The sequence below is a fragment of the Camponotus floridanus genome, unplaced genomic scaffold, assembly GCF_003227725.1.
Source record: "Camponotus floridanus strain SB8 unplaced genomic scaffold, Cflo_v7.5 scaffold44, whole genome shotgun sequence".
NCBI lineage: Eukaryota > Metazoa > Arthropoda > Insecta > Hymenoptera > Formicidae > Camponotus > Camponotus floridanus.
The window spans coordinates 1,541,512-1,556,731 of NW_020229592.1; the positions used below are offsets into that span (position 1 = coordinate 1,541,512).

At 30.5% G+C, this 15,220-nt stretch overlaps 1 protein-coding gene across 2 annotated transcripts in view; it reads left to right on the plus strand.

The window, feature by feature from the left end:
- LOC105254355 overlaps positions 1 to 15,220 on the plus strand; it is a 312,818-nt gene that overhangs the window by 270,607 nt on the left and 26,991 nt on the right. The window lies entirely within an intron of this gene.

The window sequence follows — 15,220 nt, forward strand, 5'->3', positions numbered from 1 at the left end:
CTAGTTTTTAGCAGTTCAGAGATGTATTGTTTTAATATTTATTGGGTTTTTACTGAAATATTCCGAATTTTGTTAATCGAAATGATTAACTTTTGGCAAAGAATTTCTCCTTGTGACAGATACATGACTAACTTCATTGAATTATATTTAATATCTTTTAACCAGTTAATACTTGTATAATATTATTTTACCAAATATTTCTTCTGTCTCTAAACTTTTGCAAATTTTAAACAAATTCTGAATATTATTTCCATATGTTTTTGTCATTTGAATCGACGTGATTATACGTTTCCCATAAGAATACATGTTAATTCGGTGCAAATTAAAATCCTTATAACTTGTGAACGCCTTAGTGAATCGATTTAAAAATTGTACTAAAAATTTTACACATATGTAAGGACATTCTGTACAATTTTCATTGAATTCTCAATATTTTGAAAATAGGTACAAAACATCCTTAATTGAAGCCTCGATAAGAGAAATGACTCAAAGTACTTTCTCTTCAAATGTTTCTTAACAATCTTCAAGCGCGAACATTTTGCACAAATATCCTCTCGTTGCTTCATGCTTTTCACGGTGTCACAACGAAGACAGAGCAAGTTGCTCGGACGACCCTAGTAGTTACTTATCAAACTTGAATGGACTTGCTCGTCGCAAGAGTCGGCGGGAATACGAAACGAGGTATAAATCGCAGGGGATTCGCACGGTGATTATTCACAGTTGAGCTGCGCGTTTTTCGCTCGCCACCATGTGGATCCAGCTAACCGCGTGAAACATAAGCGCGCAACATTCAGAACGACCGCCTTTCTCTCTCCAATGTAGAATGTTAATGTCGCTGTAGCTCTTCATTATAGAGGGCCGTATGCAACTCTCCGCCGGCATTTCCGAAAATTTGCGAGGACACTTAATTTATTCTGCCCAACCGCGCTCGCGTATGATAGGGAAATATTGTGCGTTTTATCACGCGCAACGCCGTCAGGAAACGCCACAATTCTTTACTACCTAGCGACGAACTCGGCGAAATGGATCCGAATATTTTGTCATGCGTTTCGAAAAACGACGTAGCATAGGATTCTTGATTTATCATTATATGTAATATATCTTGCTTAATATTTTAAAAAATATTTTTTTCCAGATTTCGCAATCTATGTCGCAAACAAGAAATAAATGTGATTTCTTAATAAATCATTTTTTTCCTAACAATATATTTTTGATCTTCTTTAAATATTCTGTTAATCTGTATTAATAAGTAATTTTTTTCTAACAATATATTTTCGATCTTCTATAAACATTCTGTTAGTCTATATCAATTCTATCAAGAATTATTTGAAATGAGACTTTTATTAAGAAAAAAATATACATATATTTTATTATACAGGGCGTTTCAGACCACCCGTACATCCCTTTTAAAATGAAAATAAATGGCTTTTATAAAAACTTGCGAAAAATTTTTAAGTAAATCGGGTACGCTCTATCAAATGGTGATATTTTCAACTTTTGATTCCAATTGGAAATACGTCATCCGGATCGGAAGTTGAATTTTTTTAGGGGACATGGTATTTTTTATTACAGATTCGAATTGTACGTGAAAAAATAAGAAACTTTTGTATCAAATGTTTTTTCTGAAAGTTGTTCTGTCAATTTTAAAATTGATCATGAAGAGGGGTGTACTGGGGTGGTCTGGGACACCCTGTATATATCCCTGTATATATATATATATATATATATATATATATATATATATTATATACAGGGTGTCCTAAAAATCTTGGACCGGTCGAATATTTCATAAACTATTCACTTTAGAAAGAAATGTTTCAGACAAAAGTTGTATGGCTTGAAGGGGGCCATCAGATAGTGGCAATGGTTTGACATGGGAGAGTCATTTGAAAGTCACGTGAAGATCACCGTCAATTTCTTAAATAGAACTTTCTATTTCTTATTACATATTCGTGTAGTTTATTTCGAGAGCTTTCCAAAACACTATAATAAAATATTTCTTCATTGAGTACTTTTCGAGTTATGAGGCTTGAAATCATTTCTTAATTTTACGTAAAATATCTTGTAAAATATTTATTTTTCGATTATCTTACCTTAATACTTTTATGTACAAAATAATGAGAGGAATCAATTGATGTAAAGAAAACACATAGTTGTTTTTAAAAAATATGTAATTGTTAATTGCAAATTACATATTTTTTTCTTAAAAACAACTATGTTTTCTCTTTACACCAATTGATTCCTTTCATTATTTTGTACATAAAAGTATTAAAGTAAGATAATAGAAAAATGAATATTTTACAAGATATTTTACGGTTTATGTAAAATTAAGAAATGATTTCAACCTTCATAATTCGGAAAGTATGTAATGAAAACTAACTTAATTATAGTGTTTTGGAAAGTTCTCGACGTGACCTACCAGAATATTTAATAAAAAGTAGGGAGTTCCATTTAAGAAATTGACGGTGATCTTCACGTGACTTTCAAATGACTCTCCCATGTCAAATCATTGCCACTATCTAATGGCCCGCTTCAAGCCATACAACTTTCGTCTGAAACATTTCTTTCTAAATTGCATAGTTTATGAAATATTCGACCGGTCCGGGACTTTTGGGACACCATGTATATAACAAAGCAACACAGAAAGAAAGCGATGAAGGAAAAATCTCATTCTTTTCGATATTCAAGGAAAATCTTGAAGAACAAGAAAAACCACTCGCGTGAGTCCTATGGTGACATGTCATAAAATAGGCTGTTAATCGTAAATTTAGCGTCGTAGTCTAGTCTACGATATGTAATGCGATTGAGATGTAAGGGCTTTCTACGAAGAAATCCCTCGTAGAGCGGACACCTTTTCCAGTGAGCATCGGTAAGATGGGAAACTCCCCTTTATCCTATAATGCGCTTAGCAGATGTACCGAAAACTCGGAGGAAAAGAGGCCGTATTCTCTCTCTCTATACTCCTCCCCTCTCTATCTCCCTCCCTCTCCTACTCCTCTCCCTTCCCTTTCCCTCTCACTCTCCCTCCTCTCTCTCTCTCTCTTTCTCTCCTCCTTCGCGCGTAACATTATCCATTCAATAAATTGAGCTTAGCTTAAATAAGATATCATAATCGATCAGATCGATTGAAACAATTTCATTACCTAATCATGCGTGTGCTCTGACGTGTAGAAAAAATAAAGGAGATAGAATCTTAGTCCACTGAGTACGTTAAAGGCCATGTGGAATTTAAATTTCTGAAAGACGGATTGTCGAATGACTCTGAACAGGTATGATTTCCATCATTTAATAGGAAATTGTAATCGGTTAAGTTAATGAATCTTGATTGTACATAATAAAAATGCGCTTATAATAAAAAAAAGTATTTCATTTTACCAGAGATAAATATATAGATATATTTATTATCGATATAAAAGAATGATAAAGCTTTTGGACAGAATCCAATAATAGTATCTTGAAAATGTCTTATACAAAAAAAAGAAGAGTATCTTCTTATAGATTGTTCTACGGAGAGGATAGAAGAGCATTGATCCTTTTAAAGCTTTTAACCGTGATCGCTAAGAAAACCAAAAGCAGAGGAAACAAACAACGCGGACCTTACTACATTGATTAAATATAATACACGATAAATATTTACAATACTATAATATTTACAATATAGAAATGTTAATTCTTAAATATTTTATTAAAAAATGCAATCTTCACATAATATTTCTGATGAAAAATAAAGCTTTTAGTAGAAATAAAACTCAGAAACATTATTGTAAAAATGTGTGTTTTTGTGATGTAAGAAAATAGTATACGCCGTTGATGGAAACATTGGGAGAAAAACTGGAGAAGAATAAACATCTCACGGATCTTACACTTTTAGCTGTAAACATACAAATATATTTAGATAAAACAGTGTCTTAAAAAAAATCATTATTTTTTTATTCGTAATTGCGCGCAAATGCATTCACGATAAAATCTTTAAGATTAAAAAAAAAAAGAACCAATTCTCTTAATATACATGTATTAGCAAATCGAAAAACGTTTAGGATGTTTTGTATCTATTTTCAAAATATTGAGAATTTAATGAAAATTGTACAGTATGTCCTTACATATGTTTAGAATCTTTAGTACAATTTTTAAATCGTTTCACTAAAGTGTTCACAAGTTATAAGGATTTTAATTTGCACCGAATTAACATGTGTTTTTATGGGAAACGTATAACCACGTCGATTAAAATGACAAAAACACATGGAAATAATATTCAGAATTTGTTTAAAATTTGCAAAAGTTTAGATATAGAGGAAATATTTGGTCAAATAATATTATACAAGTACTAACTGGTTAAAAAGATATTAAATATAATTCAATAAAGTTAGCCATGTATCTGTCACAAGGCGAAATTCTCTGCCAAAAGTGAATCATTTCGATTAACAAAATTCGGAATATTTCAGTAAAAACCCAATAAATATTAAAATACAATACATCTCTGAACTGTAGCTAAAATCAAATTGTAATATTCCACACAATTTCTCATACTCAAAATACACCAAAAGTGGATATATTCGTCAATATTGATTTTCAGCTACTTTTTGCTGGGATTGTACATACAAAGCTATCTTAACGAAGATTATTTCTTTTAAGTTTTTTAAAGATGATAAAAATAAACGTTTTATTTTTTATTTTAATATAATATAATACAAATTTATAATAAAAGTTATCTTGCTTAATAAAAGATTATATTAAAAGTTCCCTTAAATTGAAAAAAGGCATATTTATTTTATTTTCCCGAAAATAAGAACTGTTACTTTCATTCCAGACTATATTACTTTTGTCCCCGGTTTCCAGGACAAAAGTAACAATCAACATACTTGTGAAAAGCTATGATAACTCTTTAAATATTTATCACTTGAGATTGAAACATGGATATAATAATAGAGCAATAAATGGAGTTTTTTAACATATAATCTTTTTCTTTCTATCTCTAACGATAATTAATTAGTGATCTATAATACAAAAAATGTTACTTTTGTTTTCGGTGTTCCCTATTTCTTTATTCTACACAATTTCTCTTACTCAAAATACATCAAAAGTGGATATTCGTTAATATTGATTTTCAGCTATTTTTTGCTGGGATTGTACATACAAAACATTCTTAATGTTAAGTACAAGAAAATGCAACGGGTGAATAAAGTATCCAAATTAAGATATCCAAGAAATTGCATCAAGAATATAGAATATAGAATCAATTTGTCTGCGTAAAACGATCTACAACTCGTTGAAAAATTGACACGGAAGCAAAGTTGTTACGAAGAATAAGATTTACACTCAATCGTAGGAAACAGGAGAAACGGTCTTGGCCGACAGGTTGACATCAATGCACTTTTAGTAACGTTAAGCGAGGACGGTCCCTAGCTTAAGGGAGGCTAGCATTCGTTTTGATGTAGCTGACGACGGTGCAAATCTTTGATACATTGACAATGCACAATGTGCATTGTGCTCCCTTTTCTGATGGTCCATAAACGCGAAATTCGCGCGTTTGCCAAGACGGCGGGAAAAAAGGACGGTTTCGCAAGATAAGACGAGTTTTCTCGTCGGGGTCGCTGTATTCCTGAGATGAACAGAATGTCGATAGGAGGACGGGAAATAAGAGGAGATACGAAAGTAACGTCCATCTCTTCCCTCTCGCGAACATAATGCACGCTGCTTTCAACAACTCCTCGTTCCGAGCCCACTTCTTCTCAAAAGTAAAGGAATCTTAATCTTTCGTGCGTCTGCCATAATCTCGAAGATGCATCTTTGATCATTCTGTCATCGTTTCATTCTTCGCGAATGCATTCATTTCTGTCGCTTAGCGCGGCTTCAATCTCACAAATTATGTTTCGTTTAGATTAATCTCTCGAAATGATTTCAATCAGTGATATCTTAGAGAAAAAATTCAAAGAAAAATCTGTCGCCACTACGTTAATTTATAATATTATACTATTGATGTATACGTACAAAAAATCTTATATCTTTAATACGTGCTTTACAAAGATGTCACACTGAGAAAAAAATCTGATTGCATTAATTAGGATCCTGGTAGATTAAACCAGTATGTCTGTTGGAAAATGGACGAACCAAAATTCTTGTAGGTATTACCAGATGAATCTGAAATTTTAATTTCTTTTTGTTAAATTGACCAAATTTTCTGGTTAATAATACTAAACTCCCCAGCATCAAGTCGTCTAAAATTTTTCCCATCTAATGTCAAAAGTCTGTTTAATATTCTGAATTCCAACAAGATTATTGGATAAATTTAATCCAGATTATTGAATAAATTATTTTAAATTCAGTTTGTTAGAAATTAAACTGATAAACAGTGTTGCAAGAAGAGGATGCAGCTCAAACACACAATCAGAGAGCTAGCGTCCTCTTTCTGGCGTTATTGCTCGTAAGGGGAAAAAAATATATTTTGGATTTAATGTTAATACTAGTTCTTTATATACATTTCATGGCAAATATTGAATACGAGTTTAGTTAAGAGTGGCTCGCAAAGAAATTAATGTAACAAGAAATTTATACATTTAATCAGAAAATACTAACCAAATCCTTATAGTAAAATCTACTAAGGATGTATTGGACTCAATCTGATGTATCTGTCGCAAAAGTTAATCCAAAGTATCAATAAATTAAAGTTGGGCAGAATACGAATTCTAATTGATAAAAAATTTGTTAAAAATCACGAAATCATACTTCAAAGTATTCTTTAACATAAACAAGTAATTTCCAAGAAAATGTTGCCACGTTTTATCATCAATATTGCGTTAAACCGATAATCACAGTTATTTTTTAATAATAATTTCAAAACGAGCAAGTAAATCGTTTTAAAACTTTGTGGGAATATTTTTACATGTATGAAGAATATAATATTACAAAATGAAATTTTCATCATTGTTTTTTTATAGTTTGTGAATAATTTATTATCTGTCTCTTGAACGTTTACATAAGATTCTATAATACTTAAAATCGCAAAATTCAAAAATTAATAACTTTTAAAGAAGCAAGTAAAAAAATTTGAAATAATTCATGATGATTTAGAATGTTATTAAATTAAAAATTCACGACGATCTCATTGATTGTAATATATCTCCAATACATCCTTAAACGTTCTAATTATAAAAAATCGAGTCTTATCATGATAACTAGAAATTCTTGTTTGATTTAACCAAAATGCCTTCAATCATATACGTCTTGTCGGTACAATCAAACGATTTTTCTCAGTGCGGAAAGAAGATACTGAATTGATGAAATAGAAACTTTGAATAATTTCGAGAAATTTTGTAAAGTATATAGAAAATTTATAGGAACTTTCATCTAGTTTTGATTCACATCGCCAATAAATTTAACAGCAAACTCTCTCTCACATTTCATGGAACATCGAATTTATGTTTCGTTTTCCACCGACTATCAAGTCGACTAGGGGGACATATGAACGTATATATTTTTTGAACATCGCACCTCTAGATTTTTTTTTCATCCGAGCTCCAACGATCATCGCCCAGAATAGGAAGCACAATGGAGTAAGATTCAAACAACGTCGTTGATTGCGCGTAGGCGCGCGATCTTTATTCAACGTCGCGTCGTCGTCCTCCGTTAGCCTCGTATAGACGACCGTGAAACCACGTTTCATGGAAATGGAAATGCCAGGAGCCTAATGTGACGGCGGCATGGAAATGGGACGAGTCGTGAGGGGTTGACGGGAAGAGACGACCGGAGGATGGATCGTACTGGAGAGGGCAGTGAATACACCTCGACGGAAAAGGAGCGTGTTATCGCGCGGCCACTTTTTTCATCCATTTGCGAGCTTTATTCCGAGCAGCGGTCGCGACGGCGACGAGCTCACGTCTGCTAAAGCGCATCTAATGCTTCCTGACCTGAGGCTCACGTGCGCGGATAAGGGCGGCGTTAACCTCGGACGAGCATAATAAGGCACTCGCGCGCGCAGAAGACAGACGACTTTGCGGCACGGAGGCCGATCGCGATAGCGTCGCGATGCGACGCGATTTCGCCGCTGTAACGTCGAGCTTTTCGCCGTGAGCTTTTCGCGCGGCAACATTTTAGCCCTTTCAATACCAAGACTTTACGTATTCAGAGAGAAATCTGAATTTTTCATGAGTTTTTTCTCTCTATACTCGCTCTATAAAGGTTTAAGCGAATTTTGGAACGCTTGAATAGACCAGTTTTTTGGCTGTAAAGAAGTTTACAATTTGAAACCCGGGATTTTACGATGGAAATTACGGCTCTCGTATTATTGAGGGAAATATTATACTACGTGAAATATATAATTGATTTTTGTACTGAGAAAAATCGTTGGATTGTACCAATAAGATATATCAGATAGAAGACATTTTGGTTAAACCAAACAGAATTTCTAGTTATCACGATAAGACTCGATTTTTTTAACTTTTTATAACTAGAACGTTTAATTGATTTTACTACAAGGATTTGGTTAGTATTTTCTAGTTGGATCTATAAAACTTCTTGTTATATTAACTAAACATGGACATATGATGCCATTTTCTTTGTAAATTTACACTGAAAAAAATCGTTTGATTGCATCAATAAGATGTATATGATTGAAGACATTTTGGTTAAATCAAACAAGAATTTTTAGTTATCATGATAAGACTCGATTTTTTATAACTAGAACGTTTAATAGATTTTACTATAAGGATTTGGTTAGTATTTTCTGGTTGGATCTATAAAATTTCTTGTTACATTAATTTCTTTGCTTGCTTCTTAACTTAACTCGTATTCAATGTTTGCCATAAAATGTATATAAAGAACTAGTATTAACATTAAATCCAAAGTACCCCTTACGAGCAGTAGTGCCACAAAAAGGATGCTCTCTGATTGATTGTGTGTTTGAGTTGCATCTTTTTCTTGCATCACTGTTTATCAGTTTAATTTCTAACAAACTAAATTTAAAATAATTTATTCAATAATTTGGATTGAATTTATCTAATAATCTTGTTGGAATTCAGAATTAAATAGACTTTTGAATTTAGATGAAAAATGTTTAGACGACTTGGTGCTGACGAGTTTAATATTATTATACAGAAAATTTGACAGGAAGAAATGAATCAGATTCATCTGGTAATACTTTCGTAAGAATTCTGGTTCGTCCATTTTCCAACAGACATACTGGTTGAATCTACTAGAATTCTAATTAATGCAACCAGATTTTTTCTCAGTGTAGTATTATTATCAAGAAAATTTTTGTAAATTTAACAGGAAGAAATTAATTATATTCATCTGATAATTCCTAAAAGGAAATCTGATTCGTTCATTTTTCAAGAAACATACTGGTTGAATCTACCAGATTTTTAATTAATGCAACCAGATTTTTTTCTCAGCGCGTAAATTTTTTTATTTCTTAATATTACGTGCCTTTGCTTAAAGGATTATGTAGTGGGATAATAAAGTAGTATAAATCTCGATATACATTACTGATCGATGTTCTTTATTAATTTCGAGAAAGCATAATTTTTTAAATCATTTTTCAGCCTTCAAAATTGCCTTCTTTGATACTGAAATTATAATTATAAATTTTAAATAATCAACAGATTTGCATCGATATATTTGTAGAAAACTTTTAGAAATAGTTTACTAATAGTTTACTACTATTGAATAAGCTAATAGTTATCTCGACATATTATGTGAAAATAGAGTTTTGTAATTCTTGATTCCATAACCCATAGCATTCATACACATGAGTTATTCACATTGATCGAAGTACGAGATAAACGGTATTGTGACGCATTAGGAACAATGTCAGCCACAGAGGTTCCGTACTTTGGTATTGATCGAATTGAGTCTGCCAATTCAGACCGTCATTAACGTATTCAAGCGATTTGGCGCGTGACTAAGATTATTAGTGAGTTAAATACTCTCCAGTGTGTGTAATTTTCAAGCATACTCCAACCATACCAGGAAAATGAGGCCACGTAAGCGGATATTAGTTACTATAAGCCTCTAATGAGTTAGATAATCCTTGAATATATATATATATATATATATATATATATATATATATATTTGTGATGTAATTGGAGGTATTTAATTCTGAAGAATATATCGAACTTGTATTTCTTTATATTTTTCACATTTATTTAACGTAATAATATATGAAAACTTTAATTATACATATAAATTATGATCATAATTATATGCAATTGAAAATTTTGCTTTCCTACCGTAACATTCACATTTTTCTCATCATTATTTCGCCAAGATTGTATTTTACATATTATATATATATCTACGTAGAAAGTTTTACGGTGACAAAAAACATTCAACGGAAACAGGTGTACAAGTGCCGCCAAGAAACTACTTGCGAAAGTGTCTTGGCATGGTCAATTTTACACCATTTTTCTCGCAAACATGGGTTCATCGTTAAATATGGGGCCAGCAAAAGAAAGAAAGCAAATTAATATAAATCTTGATCTAAAAACAAGGAGATTTATAGTGCATTTCAATAGATTGGTATAACGAGCATACAAAAACATATCAAATGTAATGAATGATGTGATAACGCTATTTTTGAGAGTAGTAATTAAAATCTATATATTTGCATGAAATGTATATGAAAAATGTAAATGTATAAGAAATTTGATGCTCGCGCAAAAATAGATTAACATTGTTAATAGCACAAAATAATCATCTGTTACATCGATAAATTTAATTTCAAAAAATAAGATAATTAAAATGAATTAAACAGAATGCAAAGTTTTATATCCTATTATATTTTTGAAATGAATTTAATGTTTTTCTTAAATTCAATTTTAATTTTTTGTAGATAATACGAAAAATAAGCAATGAAATTGGTTTTTAAAAATTTCTTTAAAAATATTATTTACATCGTCGTTATGCTACCTACAAATAATGTAAATAATAATAATAATTTGGGCAAACTAATGTTACATTTTTAAGTTTTGAAATGAATCTAATTTGTTGTTTGTAATTCAATTTTAATATTTATAAATAGCATGAAAATATGGATAATAAAATTATTTTTAAAATGTAATTTTATTATTTATAATGCTATGCTATTTACAAATAACAATAATAATTTATGAATAAAAGTAAATTTTGTTAATATTAATTGTAATGAATATTGATTAAAATTTGAACGTAAAATTATATCATTTTGTATCGATATCGTGATTGTACATTCAATTGTATCGATATCGTGATTGTACGTTCAATTGTTTTACAATTGTTTTCAATTGTTTTCAATTATTTTCGCTACTGAAAAATTGCTTTTCGTAATACATAAATAATATGAATAATGAGAAAATAAAATTGAATATAAAGTGTGCAATACATAATGTATAATTGAAATTGTAATTAGAACGTATCAAAAAAGTTGTTGTGATATTGTGGAAATTTGATTTTGTTTTTGTGAAATAATTTTGATGTTAAAATCCATTGAACTGAAATTTAATTACTTAGTTAAAAGCTAATGTTAACTAAACACGTTCCAATGATTTTGATTTTAGTCGATCATCAAAGCGTAACTGAATTTATATAGTGAACCAAATAAATTGTGTGTACATGTTTGTACAAATAATTTACCTAACCAAAATTAATACACATAAATAAATGAGATCAGTTTTCAGCGATCTCGTCTATTTAATATGTAATGTATAAACAGTAATAAACACTTGTTTATAAAATTTTTATCCTTAATCTGCAAATTTTGATACTTGCTATTTATTTATAATAAAATATAATAAAATATAATAAAATATTGTTTTTAATAGATTGCAAATCTTTCCATTTTCTTTTAAAAAATCATCAATAAAACCAATTATTGTTGCTACACATTTATGAAATTTATAAATTTTAAATGAAATTAACACATACAAAAATAGAAAAGAGATATAAGCTCTACATATATCCCATACAATTAATTCCAATAAATATTACTAAAATATTTTTTAAAGTGATGTTTAACTTTTTAATCTAAAATCAATTTGTAATGGAAATATTTACCTTATCATATATGATTTTTACTTTATCTTAATTTAATATGGAAAAAAACTTATTGAGAGATTTGTTCAAATAAGCGCCGGATTAAATGGAATCTTAATTGGAGATTTGAGACCGATGGAATTTTATTTCACGAGCTGCTAAAGACATACGACATTCCTTCGACCATTTCGTAGCAACGTAGCTCCACATGAGAAATCGTTCCGCGGTAAGATACAGTCGTGCCCTGCGGCTCGGCGACGTAATCCGGTAATTTCTCTTTCCTGTCTAGTCTAGCTTGGGCGATGAGCCCGAGACGAGCACGGGAGCGAAGATTAGGCGGGACCAATTAAAATGCCACCCGGGCCCCAATGCCTCCGCCGCTAATCAACTTGGAATCGCGCAATGTTTGGGTCATTAAGGTGCGCTCTTGGGGCCTGAATTTCCAAGCCGAATGTCCTTAAGCCAATTACATAGAGTCTCCATTCCATTCCAGTATCTACCGCGACTTTAATTCTACCGCCACCTTGATTAATTGATTCTGATTTAATTTCGAGGAAGGTACTGTCCTGTCTTGTTATATGTTTATTTAATGCATGTAATAGACTGATATAATGTTGACGTATTAGTAAAAACAATGATGGAAATGTGAAGCAAAAAATACATTGTTAATCTCTGATAAATTGAAAGGCGAAAGTGAGTATTATACGATGCCATTGGCAGAAATATTCCAAGAAATTTGGTTTCCTCGCAATAAATTCATGAAATTGGCCAAAATAGCGATTTTTGAGCCATTCAATTACAAATTACTCAAAAACGTGACATGCTACGCAAATTCGGCGGCCAGATTCAAATTCAGCTCACAAAATTACGTCGGAAATTACTATTGCATCTTAAAAAGAAAAACCTCGCAGGCCTTTGTTATTGAATATTAAATATATAGTAGATGTGATTATAGTAGATCTGATCTATAATATATCTGATTGATTTTTTTATATTTTAGTTATTATATATTATTTTTTTATCTTTATGTAATTTTTATTGCTACTTTTTCTCAAATTTATTATATAAGCAATTAGTAAAGAATATATGTATAATGTAATATATATGTGCTTCAAACATACATTACATATAATGTATTTATTTAAATTAAATTGCTTACATAATATTATCTAAATTTAATTTGCACTAATTGAAGAGATTAATATAAAAATATCATGTTAAAGATTACTGCTTATCTCTTGTATTTATAAATAATTTAAAAAAATAATTTCATAAAATAATGTTGAAATATTGTTGAAAAAATAAAAGGAATAAAAAATTTCAAAGGACTGATTTTTTTCTTGTATAGTACAAACGAGCGTGAAAGAGGTTTAACGATTGATCTATTTCTTTGCCATCGAAAGAGAGAACCACCCAAGTTACCGAAGGCTAAAAATAACCCAACCTCGGGGTAGAGTGAAGTAATAGAGACGAAGGTCCTTTGGAACGTGGCTCTCGTGGCAATTCAGTCCTTCTGTCGACAACTTCAGATTCCCACCGCAGAATCGTAGAGGTAGGAAGCGAGCAATACTAAATTCTAGTACGTGATCGAGGTGCCGATATAGGGTGGGGATCCGATATAAAATATAACCCAAATCGAAAAGTCACCCAACCTAATTCGTCTCAATGATCATAATTCCGTTTATAGAAATGTTCCAAAATTCGTATTTATATCTCTTTAAAGAAATTTCTTGATTGATTTGGAGTCACATTTAACTAACATATTAATATTAATAGCTCTTTAATCACTTTAGGGATTATTGAGATCGTAAAAAATTATTTTAACTTATTTTTTAATTATATTTTTATCCAAAATATATTTATAATTATTAAACAAAGAAAAAAATTAAAGAATACTTAAAATGTCTAAAAATAATAATATATACATACATAGCTATTATGCATTAAGATTAATTATTTCATGAAAGGACTTAATACTAAAACTTAATGTAAACATATGCATCAATATCCTTGAAGAGATTAGTTATACGATAAATAATATATAAACATATATTTGTACATAAACTCAATTTCGCACAAATATGTGAATGAAAGTAGAAAGTAATTAAGATTGTCAGAAATTTTATCAATATGCACATGCGAATAATTATTATTTGTATTATTAATATATGGATCGCGGAAATTAATTTATCAATGTTAAATAACGAGAAGAGAATAAATAATGAATTTCAATAAATGGTAGCCGGATGTTTCCAGATTTATAATAATAGCGAGTTGCGAGAAACATAGATGTAGGATATATATCGGAAAGCATAAATCATAGAGTCTCCTACTGATCTCGGACCTTTTCCACAGACCTCATCATCAATTTCTTCCCGTTATCTCTATCGAGTATATACGACTAAAATTTGACATTAAGCGTTCAATGTGTCATCGCGATGGCTGTGCCTTGTAAATTATGCATCAAAATAAATTTTGCAAGCATATCGTAACAAGATACTTTAAAGTGCGAAAATCGTATCTTCTCGATTGAAAATATCATTTAAAAATAAAAGATTTGGCAGTTTGTTATAGATTCATATCAATTTAAACCTATGTAAACCTATTTATTATACACATATAGCGGTATTTTTTGTTACAATATTTTGAGATATAAAGATAAAAATATAGAGATATAAAATAAAAATAACACAGGCTTGCGAGATTTTTTTTAAAGATGCAATAGTGATTTCCGACATAATTTTATGAGCTGAATTCGAATCTGGCCGCCGAATTTGTGTAGCACATCACGTTTTTGAGTAATTTGTAATTGAATGGCTCAAAAATCGCTATTTTGGCCAATTTCATGAATTTATTGCGAGGAAACCAAATTTTTTTAAGTATTTCTGCCAATAGCATCATATAATACTCACTTTCGCCTTTCTAATCCACTTTCGATTACTGCTGCACGATTTTTTTTCGCTGAGATATATAAGTATGACGTTGTAAGAAAATTTACGTTAAAGAAAATTTATATAGACATCAATATGGTAGATCCATGATCTTTAAATTTGAAGACTGACATATGTTAGGTTCGGTTGGCCAAAAAAATATTGTTAAGAAATGTCTAATACAGTTGTTACACATTTTAATAAATTTTTCTAAATTTTATACCTTTTTATTGTGATTCTATTCGCCATATTGGATGCGCCATTTTTAATTTCAAAAGGTGACA